The following is a 21,881-nucleotide window of genomic DNA, read 5'->3' as shown; positions in this document are numbered from 1 at the left end:
GGAGGAGTTTGAGATTCAATTTATTTTTTTTCAGCTACGGGAGTAACTTGACCAAAGAGGCAGGGAAAGGACAACATGCAGGATACTAGCATGAAAAATCTCAGCTATAATCAGCTGACTCCAGCTTGATTACAGAGGAGGAACTCAACTCTGTACTTGGCAAATGGATCACAGAGCAAGTTTTTTCTAAAGCTTATTGCTGAGTCTGCCAATTGGTAGCTAGACAGTTCAGCAGATTTAACCAGCAATGGCTAGCAAGTGAACCAAAAGTACCCATGCCTAAGCTGTCACCGCTGGGGGTTGCCTGCTCCATCTAAATACTAGGCAAAAAAGATTTGTCTATATTGGAGACCACAATGTGCAGCACAGAACTAGGTAAGTAGTCTCAAACGATAACAAGAAGCAAAGAGTTATGGAGTATAGGACAAGGAAGAGAGACAGGGTTATCCAACCCAGCAGAACAACATTATAGCCCTTGGAGAAACCTGCAGAGCCTAAAGCTACAACCTCATTACCCCTCCTTTCCTTCTCCCTAAATCCTTTCCTTCTCTCCTTGAATTTCCAAGTTTAGGTCTGAAAAACAAATAATTCAAGAAAAAAAAAGTTCAAAACCAGAATTCACCATCATATTATTTATCAGAGGATTCTGGCACTTCTGGTTGTTGTTGTTTCTCCTTAGACTTCAGATTGCCTAATGGGTGACAGCAGTGGAAGTTACAAAAGGTTTGTTGTCCTTTTTTGCTGTTTTACTTTAGGACAGGAAATATAGTCTCATTATTTGAGACTAACATATATTGGATAACAAAACATTCAGACAACAAAAACGGAAAACATCATCTGCCGTACAGTGTTTACAGGTCTTGTGTATGATATTTTTCTTGGAATACTTACTAATGATGAGAGTATCACAAACACTAAAAGGGAAAGGACTCAATTACTAATAAACAACTGGGAACAAAAGACTTTGTTAAACATTTGACAATTCATATGAACAGAAAGTTTGACAGCTTTCACCTCTCATTTTCTGTAACAAGGGTAAGGCCTTCCCTCCCCTTCTCCCATCCCAGCCAAACCCCGGCCAACTGTGAATGACCATAAGTGCAAAACCTAAGAACTGAAGCCCTGTACTACATTACTACCACGCTGGAAGTTGTTGTAAAGTTTGAGGAAATACCCATGAGGTGGACAACTGCCACAGCAAATTTCCATCTGCAACTTGCAGGTAACTTGTCTGCGTATCAGTCAAGCACATACTCGCAAACTATACTTAAATAAACCTTCTGCTCCACTACTGACCCTGGGAGATTACCATGCCAGTAACATGATTCGCAATGGACTGCGAGACACTTTCACAGTGAGCTCAGAGGTGGCACTTGTTAAAGGACACTGGAGGTTTTGTGGCCTGAAGGCCCTGAAGTGAAGGGGGGAGGCTGGAACTGGGCCTTGCATGTCATACGCATATCAAACAGATGCAATTTCTGCTTCTTCTCTGCTTCCCTTTCGAAACGGTCCAGGTTCATCTTTGGCTTCAACCTTATATTAGCACATGGCTGCATTACGGGGTAGGAATAGGCAGTAGGCAAATTATGTAACACAACCTTGAATCTTTTGGTAACTGCTTCCTAGAACAGGCTGTTCCACCCTGCAAGTGCAGCCCGCGTTGCCTCTCCAGAGAGGTACTCTCACGGATTCAGTACACTGAAATAGGCTTACTGAGCCCGTTTTAATAAGCAATCCACATTCATCCTTTATCAGGGACCTCTACCTTTTAAATCATTTTATGCCAATTTGTTAGTCACAAGTCTTGCACACGCTTTTCCCTCCTCTTCCCGGTTACTGTTATTAACTACTGTAATGATGTGGACTACTTTTGTAGCACTTGTTTTCCCCTTTATAACTAGCTGTCATAATCTGCTGTATAGCCAGTTTTAAACCCATTAAAGATATTCTATGCCGGTTTTATATTTTAATTAAAATATAAAAGCAGCACTAGTCAGATATCTCGGAACATTTCTAGCTTTACAGAAATCAGAGCTCACTTAACAGCCACAGTCTCTCATGGATGTAGACCGATACCACCTTCCATCAGCTGACACTGGTTTCAGGTAAACAAATAGTCCCATCTCCCTCTCCCTCCCTGAAACCTCTATTAAAGTTCTCTAGTGGCACTTTGATTTGAGAGTTATAACTATTTAAAAATGATGTGATGGAGATGCAGAACTTTTTCTCCTACTAAGCTCCTTAGCACAAATAAAGGAAGGCTGTAATCCCTGCACACAGAAGGTAATTCAGCTGCATGGTACAGCAGGTAAAGCAGTAATGATGACATTAAACCTGATCCTATATAGCTCTTAAAGCTTGCAGGTAATCTCCCTCTCTTGAAGAGCTCCAAACTGAAAGAAATCAGATATATTTAGAGAATAACTCAATATCATGAAAGTATTCACTTTTTTTTTCTTTAAACTTAAACAACTAGAATTATATCCTAGCTTCCAAAAGTAAAAGCTAAGTGATTCCCTTGTTCTTTTTAAAAAGCTCTATGGAAGTAATTTAAGAGATTCAAAAAACATTTGACAGCTGCATGACTACTGATTCAAGAGTCAGCAATTTCCCATTACAGTGGCACACTGTGTTTGAACTGCTTTGGTACTGCTGTCATGTTATGAATAAAAAAACTCCCCCCCCCCCCCAAAAAAAACCCCTATATGTTACGTCTTTTTAAACACTACCTATTACCAATGTAACCAGACACAGCTCCTGCTATTTTTTGTGTACCAAAGTGTCACATGTGAAATTTAAGTGCCAGAGCGAAACAAAACACACAGAAATATATACTATGCAAAAGGAAGAAATCATGGTAACTTCTTTGTTTATATGGGCCTAGTTTAAGCTTCTAGATACTTGCCTTGCTCTGTCTTTTTTCAACCTTTCTGAACAGGCAGTGATATGGATTACAAATGGTCTGTCTGTCTGCTAGCAAGTTAAAATATGTCTCTGTAGAGAAATTTGCATAAATTTGTGCAGACAAAAATGAAAAAAAAGACAAAATGTTTTAGATTCCAAGATTCTAGGCAACATGAACTATAATACTTGCACAACAGTACGCTGATATAGTTAGAAAATCAGTACAGATAAACCAAGGGTCAAAGTTCTGGTTATGCCCAGAGTTTCAATTGTGGCACTTCCTGATTTGAATCTGAACTAATCTTGCTTAAATCTGTTTTGTCCTTCATTACTTCTATCATAAAGCAATGAGCTACTATTTTATTTTTTCTTTCCAATTTCATGTATCTACTGCTAATTTCCTCATTTACAACCTTAAAAGTATTGCGCGAGTTTTAAGAGGTTTTCCGTTGCCTTGCAACTTGCAGGTAAGATTCTGCACCGAGCCTTTCTGAACGAAGCTCAGCCCAGGCCAGAAGGCCCCGGGGTGGGGTGGGAGCTGCAAAGCTCCCCTTGCACCCTTCAAATTCGCCGCTAGTCTGAGTGAAGCCCAAAGGAGCTGCTGACAATCCTTAGCTAGGTGCCACCTCTCTGCATGTGAAACACGTGTCTAAAAGCGTGGAAGCGTGCATCTCCGGCAGGCGTGCTGCCCTGGAGCCTCGCAGGCTCCTACAACACTTTGGTAACATCAGTCTTTCTGCACAGCAACAAACATGACCAGGCCCTTCAACAAATCAGACTCACGCTTAGACCCCACTACAAAACAGCTTTACTGGCCTCCTTCCACTCATCTGCAGGCACAATTTCCCCCGATGAGAGAACCAGGGCCCGTACGGGATGGAAGCACGGGCCACGGCCAGCGCGGTGCAGACCCGCGGTGGAAGCACGGGCCACGGCCAGTGCGGTGCAGACCCGCGGTTAAATTCATGGAGCTCGGCTCCTGACACGGAGCCTTCGAGGCTGCCAAAAGAGATCTGTGAGCTCCCTCTCCTGGGCCCGCACTAACACGGTGCGCGCCTGTTTGGAGCCATGCTGCTAACATGGAGCGGCGCCAAGTAAACAGGAGACACATCGCAGCAACGCATGCTCCCCGCGGGCTTTCAGTCCTTTTTTTTTTTTTTTTTTTAAAAAAAACAAAACAACATACTCAAACCGACAACTACGAAAATCCCCAACAGTTTAAAAGCTTGGAACTGACAAAGTAAACGCAAAAACCTTCATAACCAAGTCCCTGTTTCGTTACCACCCAATTCTTCCCATGAGACCTTGCTTGCCCAACTCCCATCCCAGCGCAGGCAAGCTCAGGGAGAGCAAGGCCCCCAGGCAAACGCAGCCAACACTGCCTCAGGCGCCGCAGGGGTTTCCAGCCGGCTTGCTGAGTTTGTCTCCTAGACTGCCGTATTTGCTAAACTCCTTTGAACAGTGCGCGGTAATCAAGAATTAAAAAATTAAGCTTCCGAGGGTCTTATCATCACTGATTTTATACAGAAGTGGGCCCAGTCAGGATTAAGATCTTGTCACAGTCAGCTGCTGTATAAACACAAAGTTCTTTATCAAGTGCTTTTCTTCTTGAGTACTTACAAGTACTCAGATATCATAGCTCTGGTGTCACCACCAGAAATAAAAAGCTACATAAACAAGCTAGGCTTTGCTGCAGCAGAGCTCTGCGTGCTAAAGCATCTCCCAGCCAAACCTCATCCAGCTGACCGCTGCTAGAACATGTAGGTTCCCCATTAAGCGGAAATACTTCTTTTGGCAAAACTCAGAGCATTTCGAACAGGAGTAAATTTAATGCTCATCCGATACCATTACAAGCAATTTTTGTTTCAGTTATATTTAAAAAGGTGAGAGAAGAACTTGATTCATGAAGGGGGAAGAATGCAATAGAAGTGTATAAATAAATGCAGCCCCCCTGCTCTTTCAATGTAGAAGCAGCTCCAGTTGCAGCAGAGTGGCTATTTCATTGAAATTGAACATGTATTATTCCAAAAACAGCAAAAATATCCATTTGTAGTGGACTAGCACGGGATGCTAGTTTAATGCAGATCTATTCTTGCATCTGTTTCCAACCTGAAATAGGCTGACAAATGCAAGCTCACATCACAAGGTACTTACAAATGCCTTTGCATTTAACTTCCATGTATTTGCATCCGTGCACGGAGCACTGTGCCCCAGGAATTAAGCTTAAAGATGTTTTCTAGAGCAGCATGTTCACTGGCTGCTCACCCTCCCTGACTCCACGGGGATCCCGACGGGGCAGGAGGGGGGAACAGCCCCGGCTGCCCTGAGCTTCTCTCTTAATCACACAATCCTCTGCCTGAGCCCTTGGAAGAACAGAGAAAGTGGATGAGGAGTGTGAAAATACAAGCCAGCACTCTCAAAGATCAGTTGCGGTGAGGAACCTCTTCAGCCGGCATTGCAGGGCCTGCTGGCAGCAGTTGCAAACAGGGTAGAAGACAGACCCAGAACTGGGTTCAAGATATCCTGGCCCACTGGATCTGAAACGGAGCCTGGAAATTTAGCCAACATACCTGCTGTGAGAGTGCATAACCTGTGGTTTGTTTGCTTGTTTTTGGGGCGGAGTTTTAAGTCTGAAAAACAGATTATGTGCTTGGGGCATGAACCTGCCCTAAGCAAAATAATCCTGAGTGCTTTAGGGAATTCAGTGTAGGAAAGCAATCACTGCAGGCACACATCCCTCATAGAAAGCAGTCACACAAGCCAAAGAACAAGACAACAAAATAAAAACAGGACAGAGAAATAAGCAGAAGAGAAACAAATAATAAGTATAGAAATAATAGGCAAATAATATTAATAGGTAAATATATAATAAGACAAACAGGTAAGTAAGAAAGTTTAAAACTGATTGGAAAGATACACTAAAAAGTATGCTCATAAAATGCTCAACCAAAGCTGAGGGGAACAGAGTTGAAAGAAAGTAAGGGTTGTATTACATACTCCATCATTTTATGGCTAGGATGTTAGATACTGCTAATAGCATATATAGAGCATATATATTTATTCTTTTTCAGCTTGATTCTTCCAGAGCAGCTGCAAAAGCACACTACAACAAGTGATCCTGTAGATGCCTGGAACAACTCTTTCAAAAGCAAGGCTCTTGCAAGGTAAGCATGTAGATAAAGTTCAAATCACAATTCTTGAATGGCCTGCAAGTCATAGCATGGTTCTGAACGTTTAAAATATAACGGAGGGTTGCATTAACGAAGGGTTAACTTTCACATAAAAGCAAACCAGTGCCCCAGAGTTTTCGGGGGGGGGGGGGGGGGAGAAAAAAAAAAGAAAGAAATGCATACTGATCATGTGAACAACCAAGCAAAAGGAAATTCAAAATGACGCTTTCAGCATATGAAAATAAAAATCCATTATCTGAAAAGTGAGGCTAACATTAGCTTTTGGTTAAGATACCGAATATTGAGATATGGAAAACTGACAGTCTCCTGGCTGTATCTCAAGAGATCCATCAACAGATCGCCCGAACCAACGTTTCAGGAAGTTATAACCAAATGCTTCCATTTTCAATCTAAAAAGGAGAATTTATCAGAAACATCAGTAACTCTTTTCATATATAAAAGGAATTCTTCAGCAGAAGAGCTGAAGACCACAATAATTTTCCGTATGAATAGATAAACTTTTTGTAAGCGGCTTTCTTTACACAGTGCCATACCAACACAGGCAGTCTGCGCTTTGAGACACAAAATTCTGCCCTTAGTCACACGGAGGAAGCACTGCACAGGGAATAGGTATTTCCTGCTCCAGAATCCTAGTCAGGAAGCTCTAACTACAGAACCCCAAATCTTTAAAGAGAACAAGAACAGAACAAATGAGTTAGAAGTACAATTCTTGGTAAATAATATGGAAAATAAAAGTTTTTTTTTTTTTTTTTTTTTTAAGGATCATTCTCTTTGCTTACGGACTTTAATCAAGTGGCTAAGAAATAAGGAGCAGCAAAGAGTGATTCCTTTGTATTCTGTTTTTCTGAGGCCACAAATGTGGCTCTGGTAATAGTACTACTTAGTAAAAGCATTATGGAGACTGCCCATTTACCCATGCTTGGATGCAGACATTAGCATGCCTGAGCCAGCAACAGATGAAGTCAGGATTCAGGGCATCACTTTAAGAAGAAAACATCTAATCCACCTCTGTAGCTACTTTGGGACTAATGGAGCTGGGTTTGTGGCCATTAAAGAAAAAAAAAGGGAGATATGCCAGCATCACTTTATAGCAGCTTTTTTGTGCTGTGCATCAAAAGAATATTCTTATGGAAGTTTCAGTAGCAGGCCCCAAATTTAAAAGTTTAAGTTCTTTCCTGATGGACACTGTCACTATCCGACAGCTTTCTTGTTTTAAACTGCTTGAACCTGGGAACTTCTTAGTACCTAGTACAGAAAGAGACTGCCTGGTCTGCAACGTATTCTGGGACTAAAACTTCAAAAATGCAGAAACAAGAGTCCAATCTGTTGGGAAAATACATGTTTCTTGCTAAAGCCGTGCAGGCCTAAAATAGTTGCCAAAATTAATTTTGTTTCCTCGTCGTGCTAGGCAGGTCAACATGCAGGGGTTTTTCCACATTGAAGCAAGGCTACAGCTTCAGCAATGCAGAACTGGCAAAAACAACAGAACGGACTTCAGGCAAAAAAATTAACCTGACAAAGAAAGGAAACAGCAGCGCATGTATTTCAACAGCAGCTGGATTAAGTGTTGTGTTTGGTTTTTGAAATTGTACATTAATCTCAATCCAAGCCTAAATCAGGCTTCTGATGTTTCACTGCTGAGGGTATTTCAGCACCACAGGACAGAAGAGGGGTTTTAAATCCTCTCGAGGCTGTTAAGGGCCGAGCCAGATCGTTTGGGAAAGCCAGCAATTCCAACAAGATTATAGCAAAACCATTCCCCAAACTCTCTGCCTGATCATTTCTGCAGACTACATGTTAAAACTGCCAATCAATAGCAAAAAACAGCAGAGTGGACCCAGATTTCTATGAGTTCAAAGTACTGACTCAACAACTCCAACCAATCAAGGGTCTGATGCGTTTTCAGAAACGCAGTCTGTGAAGTACGTTTGGGGCCTATAACACACTTCTGCTAGTCTTAAAGCATCACAGAACTTCACAAATAAATCATACCACCATGAACATCCTGAGAGAAAGTACAACTGCTCCACAAACAAGTGGTGCTTTAGGGACGTTCAGTTATGCTTATTATCCTACAGGCCAGACTGATGCCTCAGCAGCCCCAAATTTTCGCAGCTGCTCCCCCAGAGAGGCAAGGGCACCCTGGCTTCCAGTCCTCTTGGAAAGAACATGGCAGAAAAGCAATGAGCACGGGTTCAGCTGAGGAGTGAGTACCTTAGTCCTGAACATTTCACTCCTAAGGCAATAAATTATACCATTATTTTGGAGAAATCCTAGAGGGCCTGATATACACCCAACCCCTTTCTTTCTGCTTGATCTTGCCTTGTCCACGTGTCTGAGATTTTCCTTCATTCCAGGCAGCTCTACTCGCGTGACGTTGGCCCCATCCTTACTGATAAAAGATGCATGCCAAATACAGTTCTCCCTTTCATTCTTTATCCAGGTCAAGAAGCTGTTGCCAATTTAGATGTTAATAGGCATTCAAGAGACTTTTTAAAACAGCTTCAAATACCTAGAAAGCATAAGAGAAGACAACTCAGGATCTGCTTTTTTAGGAGAAACATCATCTTTTTTAAAAGGTGCCTATTCAGTGTCTATCACAACAGGGTTCTTTTTCTCAACCATGATCCCTACAGCTTTCTTACAGATTATTTTTAATAAGTGAAAATTAAGTATTGTACAGATAAAATTAAGAAATTAACTTTCAACCTAAATTGTCCAAGCAACTGGAAGTATCAAGAGGCTGATCACACCGTCTTCCCAAAACATACTTACAATTAAAGTACAGCAGCAACACTAGGCCTCAATCAGAAAAATTCTCACTGGACTAGATATTGCACAAATGCATAAAAACCACCGTCTTTGTTCTCAGCTGCCTACAAATGAGGGTATCAGTCTCATCAGAGCTGTGGAGGTCAGCAGCACCACCTTGGGCAGAGCACCACGCTTACATGCTTCTAAGAAAATGGATGAAACTAACCCCAAGGGGAAGGAACACTCCTCATCTGATACCAAAATCTGCAATTCCTTGAGCAAGCTCAAAGAGACAGCAAGCTCTTCAGTATTAGATGCGGTCTTCTCCTACACAACCTTTTTCCACTGCTCTAAGGCTGGGAAAGTTTTTGAATATTCTTAAAGAATATTTACAGGCAAAGGATTAAGCTTAAATGATGCATAGAGAGTTAATGCACAAGTAAAAATATGCAAAAATAGCATTTCTTATAGCAGGAATGCTTCTGTACATTGCAGTGCTTTTCTAAGTTTGTTACTTTAGTCCTCACATGTATATTGCTTCCTTAAGGTGTTAGATGAAAAGGCCTCAAATGTATCTGTTAAATGCTTATAGCAAACCAGAACCTGTTTGCCTGATGTGTGCAATACTGGATAAATCTTTACAAGCACCCCAAAGTTACACTTCTTAGCCTTAAACTGAGATCCCACAGTACAAGGTAATATTGATATCTCTTACTGACTTAACTGGAACTAACAATAAAGGTTTTCTTTCAATTAGTCTCTTAATCTCACGTTAGAATTAGCAATTTAGATTTAAACTATATTCACATCAGTATTTTCACGTGTTCTGTGGGTATACTGTATATATGTTTTGACAGTAGTACAAAAACATACTGTAAGTTGTCTAGAAGCCGATTAAAACTGTCAAACCAGTATTTAGTTGCTTGCTGACATGTACCTCAGTAAAGACTTAGGAAGAACAGCCCAGAGTGCATTTAGCTGAACATACGAAAGCACACTTACGATCGCTCAGAAAATACAAAATGCTTTAAAGTCATCTGTATGCATGATATTATTATATTTTCTATTCCTGAATCACACATCACAGCTTTTTTCAATCATTTGCACTTGGACTACAGCTACCACCTCAGACTTCCAGAAATTTTTTTTCCACGTATTGGATAACATTTCCCCAAAAGTCTGACAGAAAGTTCTCATGGTAAGATTAAAAAAAAGTTAAAAAGTGGTACCAAACATAGAAAATTGCTTTCTTGCTTTGTTCTGATCTCCAGCCTTTGAAAAACTGTAACATGTTCAGTCTCACTGAATACATTTATTCAGATAATGTACAGTAAATGCAATCCCTAACTAAATTCATAAAAAGTTTTGCAGAAACGTCTGTTCAATGTGTTATCTCTTCCCTTCTAAATGCAGTGCTGCAAACACTAATATTCTGGATATGCAGTCCAGCAGGCCTCACTTTTTTTTTTCCCCCCCATTTAATTCTGAATTTCTATCACTTACAGCTTTTATTTTCATCCTATTCAGTCTGTACATAGGGAATTTTAGAAGTACTGAACTTGCCCCTTGTAGACGTCCTCTGCCTTTAGATAATGTCAACATACTTGCTCAACACATTTAAGACTTACTCCCTAGCACATCCCCTATTAGAGCTCTGAATTCTTGTTAGAGAGAGATGAATGTGCATTTCAGGGGGGGAAAAACAGCATGCTGCCGCTAATTCTTAGTAGTATCTATAGTCTGTAGCTACCAACTACCAAGAAAATACTCAAAACTGAACAAGCAGAGCTCAGAAAAATACCACTCTTAGGTGAATTCAAACAGCAAATATTTCATCCTCAGGTCTGGTGACCTTTTCCAAAGATATGCTTTTAAGACTGTAGTTTAGCCAAGACAGCCTGAGCTGATTTAATAACTAAATATTTAACTTAATAATTAAATATTAATTTAAAAGTTAACCAACGTGAATAGACTTCTCTTATTAATTGACAGCAAGTTGACAAGTCTCACTAAGGGTCAGATGACCTACAGGACCCACGGCTAGCAAGGAACAGGGTGGCACTGCTGGGGAGGCCGGGCACGATGGGAAGAGCAGCCCGTGCCTCCGTCGGCAGGAGCGGGCCGCTAGGGCAATGCAAATGCCCGTCGGACTGCAGCCTGGCACAGCGATGGCGCTGCAGAACGGGCACTGGTGTCGCTAGCAGACAAAAAATCCTGGACAAAGTTTTAAAGCTGCTGAAAGTTGTTGCTGTTGTTGAAATTGATTCTTGCCTTAAAATAAACAAACAAACAAACAAACAAAAATAAAAAAAATTGCATCTGTCCTTGCAGCGAGCCGTTCACCCCGGCAAGGAGCTGGGCTGCACCTCGCAAGCAAGCCAATAGCGGCTGCAGCTTCTCTCACAGCTGTGCCTCAGACCCACTATTTTTTCTTGCGGTCTATGAAAATTTATCATCACGGCTGAACAGTTTATTCCCACCAAGCCTCCCTGAAAGCCGTCCCGTTTATAACGGGGTTATTTTGGAAAGCACTGACCAGCGTTACCTGTCCGGTAACACTCACGGGGCGTGCTGCGCCACGCGCTGCCCCAAGCTCACCACGCTCTTGTCTGCAACCACGCGCTTCACACGGTAAAAGGACATGACAAATGTGGCGAGAATGACCAACTCTGTATACAGTGATATTTTCAGAAACATAATCAGAATTGTGGATACAAAAGGAGAAAAACCCTCTATTTGCTGTGCATACGCATTACCAAGAACGAGCGTGGCGAGAGCGAGCTTTCTTCACTTTCAGGAACAAAGCCCTCGAACCAGTCGGCACTGCGGAGCCCACTGCATCTTGTCTCACCGTTTTGTAGAGACTTTTGTGCATCTAACCAAGACTATTAGGGAAGTACTCTAAGGGAGAGGCACGAGGAATTTCGTGGAGCGTTTCCACTCGGTGCATTTTGCTAGACTTGAGACTCAGCACTATCAGAATATTAGTACCTAGCCCTGCCACTGAAAATGCTCCAGCACCTCAATTTCAAAATAAAAATATCTGCATTTTAATTTGCCCCCAAGTTTTCAAATAAAAAAAATGAACTGGAAATACAATACTTGCACTAGTTATTTTCTTAGTTAACTAGAAGTCCAATTTTTAGTTAAATTGAAAGTTCCAAAAAAAAATTTCACTATATTAAAAGTCCTCTGGAAACCAGTAAGTGTGCATTGAATAAATGCAGCACTGGTTGTCTGTCAGAAGAAAAATCAGTATAAAAGGTGTTCAATAATTCATTTGCATGATAAACATTTATTATTGTATTTCTTGCAACACTATATTAATATTCCAAACATTATGGAAAGAAAGACCACTAAAGCAACAGAAGTCAGGAAGCCTTTCAATAATGTAGCGAGAATAAGTGGAGTACAAGCAAAGTTACAAAAGTGAGCTGATACAATACTAGGAGAATTTTACTGTAGCTGGATAATACACATTAATAAAAACACTACTAGACCGCATTACAATTAATCTTTTAATTTAGATTAATTTTAACTAATACATAATGTATTTTAATATAACAGTATAGGTTACATTTTAGAATTGTTTAGTCATTTTTGCCATTTGTACAGTCTAATATTTCGAGGAATGCAAGTTATTTTTACGAGGCAGCCAGCTGCAGACGTTGCTGAATGTCAAGTATGTTCAGTTCCAGAAAAACTGGGATATTTACAGTTCTGTATAAGCTTTCAAAAGTTTCCCTAACATGTGAATGGAATCTTTGTTTGAATGGCAAACAGCAAAAAATTTTGAAACTGGATTAAAGGAAATAAACAGTGATTTATCTGCAAGGTATCTTTATTCCACATAAAATCCACTTGTGTTGGGCAACCAAGATTTGGTCCACACTTACGAGAAGGTACTACTGCAATGATATATTATGAAGTAATCTTTAACAATTAATTAAGAACAACTGCTTTAAAAGAATTACTTTCATGCACACAGCAATACAGAAGGCAATGATGACTAATGGGGAAAGGCATTGCGTGGCCGGCTGCGTCCTCCAGCGCGAGGGAGGCACCGCAAATGCCAATAAGCACTTGCAGGGCAGGTAAAGAAGCCACTCTCCTACGTCTAGGGTAAAAATATAAGGAAAAAAATCCTATGCAATCTGCTATAGGAGGAAAAGCTGACCTGTTCATTAGAATAAGCTGCTAAACTGTCTGTATAATTCTGTGAAAATCCACTTTGCTTTCACTTACTATAAAGTACATACTGAACGGCTAGCTCACAGATAGTTGTCCATACTGTTTCCACCTGAAGACAGGCAAGATGAATTCAAGCCTAGATCTCCATTTCCATAGTATTTTTAAGCCCACATGAGAGCATCTTACTTTTTGTAGTAATACTGATTCCTGGATATTTTAGCATTTGCTCATTTTACAAAGACATCAACAGGAAAAAAAAAAAAAAAAAAAAAAAGGTATTTTAATCCACAGCACAGCTTCATATACAACACTCTATATAGCTCTTATTCTACAAAATTGAACAAATTACTAATTATTACAAGTTCAGCCAGCAACACTTCTATGCATGTTAATAGATGAACTAATTAAACATCATGTTCTTAAAGGAAAAAAGCAGAGTTTGGCTTTGTAAGTATAAAATATAGATAGATAGATATAGATTAAACAACAACAAAAAATTATAGTATCTCAAAATTTCCAGAAGCTTTACATCTCCAGGTGATCTGAATCAGACATCTGGTGCACCCATTGCAGTCTCTGAGGGTGTAGAAAGCAGCATCACCTAAGCTTATGTTGACCCCAACATGGTGAAAGCCCGAGTCCGTAAGGGACGGAGCAGGCACAGCAGCAGTGCCTCCGCTTAGCCGTATCAACCTCAGAACACTTCCGTGAAAAGCTTCTGCCAGGACCTTTCGGAAACAGATCCCCCAAATCATCATTTCTACCACAAAAATCAGTACATCTTGCTAAGCAAGTGGATCTCAAAGGAGACAGCTACACTTATTTGCAGACTGTAACATGTTTATGCTAAATCCCTAGTCCTCCTTCAGCGCGGAGGGTTTTGGACCTGGGCTGACCTTTATTAAAGAATAATGCCCTGTTAACTGGAACATTTCTAAAACCAACTGGCAACCGATTAGTGCGATTCAGCTGCAGCACAGCTTTAAAGCATTTCTTAAAAATGAGAAAAATGAGAATGGCAAAGCATAACTGGTAAAATTAGCTTAAGCCAATACTGCTGCTATCTCAACCGATGCAAGCACCTGATGGGAAATGCAGTAAGGAAAAGAACTGCAGTTGAAAGGAAAAAAAATAATAAAAGAAAGAAAGAAAAGAAGAAAAAAGAAAGAAAACAACAGGGCCAGGCAGGACGAAATACGGCTTTTAAAAACCCAGCACGATTTGCTATACACACGCTGAGCAGCCAGCAGCTTCCTCTCGAAATGAAGCAAGGCTCTGACCTCTTCTTGTTTCGCAGCTACCCCTGCTTACTTAATACACTTTCTACTGGCAGTAAAACAAGTAACAATTCTATCAACTTCACAGACATAAGTGTATTTAAAAAGTTACATATTGATATTACATCCAGTTTTAGAGGAGATACAAGACATTTTGAATTAGTACCTTCAGATCTTTGCTGTCTTGACTGCCTAGCAAAATTACTTGTGATGAAATACTATTTATCCCTTATAAATTACTATTATTAACATGAGGCTTTTTTCTTAAGCAGATGCTGTACAGCCACATAAGAACACCAAATTTCTACTCTAAAAGTTTACAATAAAAAAAAAATTAAAGAAAATACTGTCTTTATACTTCACCTAACTCCAAAAGATCACTTTAAAAACCCAGTTAAGCAAAGCTTTGTTTATTAATTTCCTTCACTGACTTCAAATATACAGCAGGTCAGATCTTCAGTTAACTGGCTACAACACAGACACAAAATAAAGTTTCTAATGATTATCTGAACTGAATCCAAAACAAGACTTATTTGAGCTAACTTTACAACTTAACGTTAGACTAGAATTTTGCCCCAGTTAGGCTTTTTGGCCGCACTCCAGAAGGTGAGAAACCTGAATACTTACGTTTAAAGATTTTATATATCTATTTTTCTTGACATTGCCAAATCTTGGCAAAGCTGCATTAGCTTCCCATCTGCTTGATTTAACTTAACTGTATTCTATTAAGTTTACTATTAAGCGTCTCTCCAAAAACTTCATAAAAACAGCCATTTACCATAAGGTAATGGCTTACTGAAAAGTAAAGTATCCTTCATGAGTAGGTCAAAATATCCTACATAATCAGGCTGCAGTATTTTCTGAAAAAGATTTTCTCAAAGAGAGGTTTCAAGAAAAGAATGAAAGAAGTGGGTATGCTTTTGGGGAGTTTTTTAAATGACTTTTTCTTCCCCAGACTGAAAGACTGCACAACAAAAAACACAATTATGTCTGAACGAAAGAGTCTCGAAAGGTCAGTCGTTATACAGCACGGAGACTGCAAGCGTACGTGAGTCGAGAGGTGGGATGGCCTAGGCAAGGGATGCCACGACAGCTGAAAACAGAAGTGAACAAGCATAAAACGAGGTTGAGAAAGTGAGAGGCAGTATAACACAGACACACAGTGAATACAACTGGTCAAGAAGCTAATTCCTCTAAATCATGTCTTGCCAAAGCTAAAGAAGGGAAGGCTGCAAAGGAAAGGTGTGATGTGATGAAACAGAGACGACAGTTTTGCTGGATGATAAACAGATAAAAGTATCACCTGCTTCTCAGTTGATATTAAGCAACTCTGCAGAAAGTTAGCCGCTCTATGCATAGCCTCTCACCATTAATCAAGACCTTCCAACAGGTATCCTAACCTTCCCTAAGCATTAAAGAAAACAATTACATTGTGTTTTTTCTCTTTTCTGTTGCATGCTTTGAAACATCATTCCAATCTTAGTGTGCCACATTAAATGTCATACTTCAAAAAACAGAAACAAAAGACACAAGGCAATTCCACTAAAACGACACTCAGATTCAATTTAAAAACTGAAAACCTTCTGTTTTTATAAAACAGATCCATGGAGCAAAAATCCAGTGATTGAGCTGAAGCGAAAAGAAAGGCATACATTACTCAATGAATAATTAATGATTAATGCAAAGTCTTGCATTAAGCAAGCTGAAAAGTGTTCAGTGGAATACATTTGTCTCCATATTTCTTTTCTGAAACCATATGTTAAGCTCCAAGTACTGTTTACTTTAATTTTGTTCTAGCTCAGTGATACTACCTAGCTAAAATTGTCACATCTGTATCTGTGAGTAAAAAGCTTGTTTAAAAACTGCTTCTGGTGCTAATGCTGGCAACAACTTCATAATTTCTCCATATGACCCTATCGCATGATCAGCAGCTGGAAATAAAACTGTCCCAGCACACAGGCTCCTGAGTAACCTGAAACCCTCCCTGTGGATGAGGGTGAAGCAGGAGGAGTGACCAAAGGCAACTTTGCCAGGTTTCGCCGATACCGATCTGGGAAATGCAAGGGAGGAAATGCCTTGCACTTCCAAATTCTGCCTTTATCTTTGACTTTTTTATCATATGATGACTGAATAGGATGCTCATAGGATCAAGATGACTGGGCATCCTTAAATCAGCGCAGAGCAAAAGCTCAATTGTGTTCCCTCACATCTGTCCGCAACAGTTTGCTGAGAGCATTAAGACAAAATCGCAGTGGGCAGATAGGAAAGCACATAGATAAAATGGCATGAAGCTGCAAGGAGGATGAACTTAGAGGGTGCAGAGGCAGCATCTGCACTTGACCCATGTTAACTGTAAAATAAAAGCATTTTGAATTTTTGTTTCCAATAACTCCAAAATTAAGGAACCATTCCTAAGTATGGTAGCAGTCTTGAAATTACTGATGTCTGTAAGACATGGTAATCTAGCACTTATGGATTTGTTTTTCTAGTTTATAAAAATAACGTTGCATATAAGTGAAGCTGTGAACATAAGACAAACTGGATTAAAAAAAAAACAAAAAAAAAACCAAACCACATCCCAACTTCCCTCTCTTCCTAGCACCCTTAAAAACAGAACAAAACAAAACAAAACAGCCCTGCTAAATGTGCTCTTTGCTGTAGCATTTTTTGTTGAACTTCTTTCCTTGCCTCTTTTCAGTTGCAAAGATAGGGGCTAATTTTGATTTGATTTATTCCCAGAATGCCAGACAGGGCTTATGGAGCAGTAGGGATTTCAGCCAAGGAAGAGAAGAAAACCAAAAACACTCCAGTTCTTCCCAAGTCTGACAAGGGGTTAAACAAAAGAAAAAACTACAGATTACTAAAAAAAAAAAAAAAAAAAAAAAAAAAAGCTGAAATACAGATACCAGATGAAACATTCATGACCACCAGGACTCCAAGCTGGGACATGTGAATTGTGATATTGGGGTTTTTATGTGCAACATTTTAGTGCACGTCCTTTCTCTGCTCTGGGGACAAGATACAAAGTTTGTTGTTATTGTTGTTGTTGTTTTCCTTCTTCTTCCTCCCTTTAACCTCTTTGCAAGGAAAAAATCTGACCTTGATAGGGAACTGTAGTATTATCATGTCACTTGTTAGAAACTATTTAACTCAGTGCATGTATAGCCCATAGATCTCCATCCCTGACGGAGAGACTGGACATTAGTTTGGAAGTGATGAGACAGAATGAATCATACGGGAATGCTCAGTCCTTGCCAACCAACCAAACACTGATAAACTGCTGTTTGAGCATCAGGACTGCCTTCAAAATCACTTTACATTCACAGAATCACAGAATGGTTGAGGTTGGAAGGGACCTCTGGAGATCATCTAGTCCAACCCCCCTGCTCAAGCAGGGTCACCTAGAGCACGTTGCACAGCATCGCGTCCAGGCAGGTTTTGAATATCTCCAAGGAAGGAGACTCCACCACCTCTCTGGGCAACCTGTTCCAGTGCTCTGTCACCCTCACAGTGAAGAAGTTTTTCCTCATGTTCAGATGGAATTGTCTGTGTTTCAGTTTGTGCCCGTTGCCTCGCGTCCTGTTGCTGGGCACCACTGAAAAGAGTCTGGTCCCATCCTCTTGACACCCTCCCTTCAGATACTTGTACACGTTGATAAGATCCCCTCTCAGCCTTCTCTTCTCCAGGCTAAACAGGCCCAGCTCTCTCAGCCTTTCCTCATAAGAGAGATGCTCCAGTCCCCTAATCATCTTTGTGGCCCTTCGCTGGACTTGCTCCAGTAGTGCCACATCCCTCTTGTACTGGGGAGCCCAGAACTGGACGCAGTACTCCAGATGTGGCCTCACCAGGGCTGAGTAGAGGGGGAGGATCACCTCCCTCAACCTGCTGGCAACACTCTTCCTGATGCACCCCAGGATACCATTGGCCTTCTTGGCCACAAGGGCACATTGCTGCCTCATGCTTAACTTGGTGTCCACCAGCACTCCCACGTCCTTCTCCGCAGAGCTGCTTTCCAGCAGGTCAGCCCCCAACCTGTACTGGTGCATGGGGTTGTTCCTCCCCAGGTGCAGGACCCTGCACTTGCCTTTGTTGAACTTCATGAGGTTCCTCTCTGCCCACCTCTCCAGCCTGTCCAGGTCTCTCTGAATGGCAGCACAGCCCTCTGGGGTATCGGCCACTCCTCCCAGTTTTGTATCGTCAGCAAACTTGCTGAGGGTGCACTCTGTTCCTTCATCCAGGTCACTGATGAAGAAGTTGAACAAGGCTGGACCCAGTACTGACCCCTGGGGGACACCGCTAGCTACAGGCCTCCAACTAGACTCTGTGCCACTGATCACAACTCTCTGAGCTCTGCCATTCAGCCACTTCTCAATCCACCTCACTGCCCACTCATCTAGCCCACACTTCCTGAGCTTGTCTATGAGGATGCTATGGGAGACAGTGTCAAAAGCCTTGCTGAAGTCTAGGTAGACAACATCCACTGCTCTCCCCTCATCTACCCCCCAAAAATAAAACAAAATGAAAAACAACAAAAAAAGCCCAAAAAACACCACTGAAATGGAGCCTCAAAAAATTCCTTGACTCTCGTTTCTGTTCCTCTCCAAGGAAATCTTTAGTAAAAAGTGAAAGATTTATACGATCTGAAGAGAAACCAGAGTATTCAAGATATATCAGTAGTTATCACTGATCTGATAAACATAGGAGTTGATATCATAATGGCTTTTTTTTTTTAAATTTACTATTTCCTGACAGTTCTGTACCTGGCTTTACATTTCTTTTAAAAACACCTATTTTGGCTTGGTTCAGGGAGTGTGTGTGTTTCTAAAATTCTCACTGATCAAAAAGCTAAATATTTCTAAATATATTTGTACCGAAAAGCTATTTAAAGCTACATCTCTAAATGAAAGGTGGTGAACCCCAGTTAGATGACTGCTTCCCTGACTAAAGCACTCACCTTTCTGCCACAAGTGATTTGAACCTAAAACTTGCTACTTTGCAGAAGAGTGCTCTGATGACAAAGTATTGTGAAGGGGGTTGAGAGGTTGAGCAGGATTTCGCTCACTCTCCTGCCGAAATTATTTCACCTTATATAAACAATCCTTTCCCATTCACAGATTGGCTCCCAAGTGAGTATCCTATTTGTCAAAGCTAGGGATTTGCGCTCTTTCTTACTCTCTTCAACAGCTATTTAATTACTTTATTCAAAATAAAAACTTCCATAGAAGAGAAGAAACCAGCGTGGACTTGAACCAGAAGCATTCAGTCCCTCAGAGTACAAACAGTTCTGAGGGGATGAATAATCCTACACAACTCCTCAAGCCCTTCCATGTCTCTTCCGTGCAAGGCGGTCAGTCACTGGAGCAGACACCGGCTCCCGAGCCAAGCTGTCACTCCGCTCCCCAGCAGACGGGATGCCCCAGCTCCCTGCTGGCATTTCCTTACTTCAAGCAGAGCGCTGGCCATGCGAGTGACTACAGACACCCGCCAGCCCTAGATGGCCTGCTCTGGGTGCTCTTCATTCAAATCCCCGCCGATTAGGGAAGAAAAAGGTAAACAGGATGACCCTCATCCCAAGTAACTGTTCTGATCGCCAAGCCAGGGGCGAAAGGAATAGAAACAACTTTGCAAACATGGTCCTTCACTTTCTCTGGTTTTTCTTCAGTGCCCTGAAGGAAAGATTTCATCTCAGGTCAAGTGGAGCACTTTGCCTCTAGTGGCATGAAGTTTATTTTGGTAAGAAAACATAGGGCAAAATTAGTTACAACAAAGCCATTTCTTAGCCTGAAAAAACTGTTTTCTTCGCTAAGCTAGGAAAAAAACCAAACCATTTTCTCCAAACAGGTCTACACAGAAAGTGGCAGTGTAACTACTCCCTCATAGTTGTTTTAGTATTAAGGCTACAATTGCATTCAGGGTACGATGGGTTGGTCAGCCAATATGTATATATATACACATATGTACGTATGTATAAACCCACCTTTGCTTCTTTCCTCACCCTGACAAAACAGGGGCCAGAAGCACAAACCACTGCACAAGTATTAGACAACAGAGGGTCCTCATCTACTTTAATGAAAAAATGCAGCTAGGTATTCCAATATGACAGAAGAGGGATGCAGAAACAAAGAAATTTAAAAAATGAAGCTGAATTACTACCTCAGAATCAAGGCATCAAACACATTCAAAAACATGGAAAGCTTGAAACCTGTCAGAAAGCCTGCAAGGACAACAGATCATCACAGCGTAAAAGAAACATTCAGAAAAGATAAAGCACAATAAATATATATTTTTTTACATCCATGTCCCCTGTAAGAACATTTTGAGATTCCCCTGCCAAAAGCCTTCTTTAGGAAAGGCTCAAAGACTCTGCCTCCCACCAGTAGAGGATGCCACAAAGCATGTGGACAGAATTCCATGGTGTTTATCCGGGCATTCCATAGGAACCTATGGATGCAATTACTGAGCTCTGAATTAGCAAGCATGGCCCCTCACTGAAAGCCACCTTGTATTGGAATATCAGAAGGTAACACTAACGTATGGGGGAACACAAGAAAATAAAGACTAGCTAGTCTGAAATGTATCCAGATGTGCTGTGGAAACTATAAAAAGGAATCAAATTAGGGTATATATGGATAAATATGATATATTGGGGAAAAGTCAATATATTTTGTGACGGACAGACATGAGTCACAAATACACTGGAGTTCTTGGAAGGCACAAATAAGCCTGTGGACAAGGGAAATTCAATTGACACAGCCTAACTGAATTTCCAAGAAGTAAAATGAGGCCATGTATTAAAGTTTCTTAAAGGAAAAGCTAGCTACTATGGGACAAGAACTAATGTTCCATTCCCCCCGCCCTCCCTGCACAGCACCCAAAGGCTAAGTAACTACCTACAAGACAAGGAAAGGAGGATGATAATGGCCAGTTTTCAAAAGAGAGGGGAAAAAAAAAAAAAAAGAAAAAGCGTACCAGTGACTTCTAGCAGGGGTCTGTATTAGGGCCTGAACTCTTCAACATATTTAGAAATGATCTGGAAAATTAGGTGGCTAGTAAGAGAATAAGATTTTCAGTAATTAGTTACTCAGAGTAGTAAAGATGAGTATCAGACTGCAGAAAGAGCTCACAGTACTGAATAGTATAATAAAACAGTAAATGAAATTCAAATGTAGAGAAATGTAAAGTGACAGACACGGAGGGAAAAAAAACCCACAATCAACATTATATACCAAATTATGGTCTCTGAACTATTATTACACAGTAATGAGATACCGGAGTTGTAACAGACCAGTTGTAAAAGTTCCACAAAATTGTCGTCTCAGTGTTTGAGGCGAGCTGAATGCGAGGGAAGGAATATTAAACCACTGGTTTCCTCCCTTCAAAAACAGTTCAGAAGAACTAGTTAAGACGCAAACACACATGGCAAAGACACGACGAGTTTCTGTGAGAGTGACAATTAAACAGATTAGGACTAGTCAGCCTAGAAGCGCGATGACAGCAGAGGATTATGATGCACGTTTCCTATGAAGGTGGACAGGAAGTGATTATTCACTGGTGGACGGCAGGT

General features: G+C 40.9%; 1 protein-coding gene and 1 non-coding gene across 4 annotated transcripts in view; both read right to left on the bottom strand.

The window, feature by feature from the left end:
* ATXN7L1 (ataxin 7 like 1) overlaps positions 1-21,881 on the bottom strand; it is a 126,907-nt gene that overhangs the window by 49,287 nt on the left and 55,739 nt on the right. The window lies entirely within an intron of this gene.
* On the bottom strand, positions 18,863-18,977 carry LOC112962665. Its single transcript, XR_003252372.1, has one exon. It is a non-coding gene; the product is annotated as a U5 spliceosomal RNA (small nuclear RNA).

Source organism: Apteryx rowi, unplaced genomic scaffold (genome assembly GCF_003343035.1).
Source record: "Apteryx rowi isolate R43461 unplaced genomic scaffold, aptRow1 scaffold_151, whole genome shotgun sequence".
In the NCBI taxonomy this organism is placed as follows: domain Eukaryota; kingdom Metazoa; phylum Chordata; class Aves; order Apterygiformes; family Apterygidae; genus Apteryx; species Apteryx rowi.
This window is presented reverse-complemented; position numbering and strand designations above follow the sequence as displayed.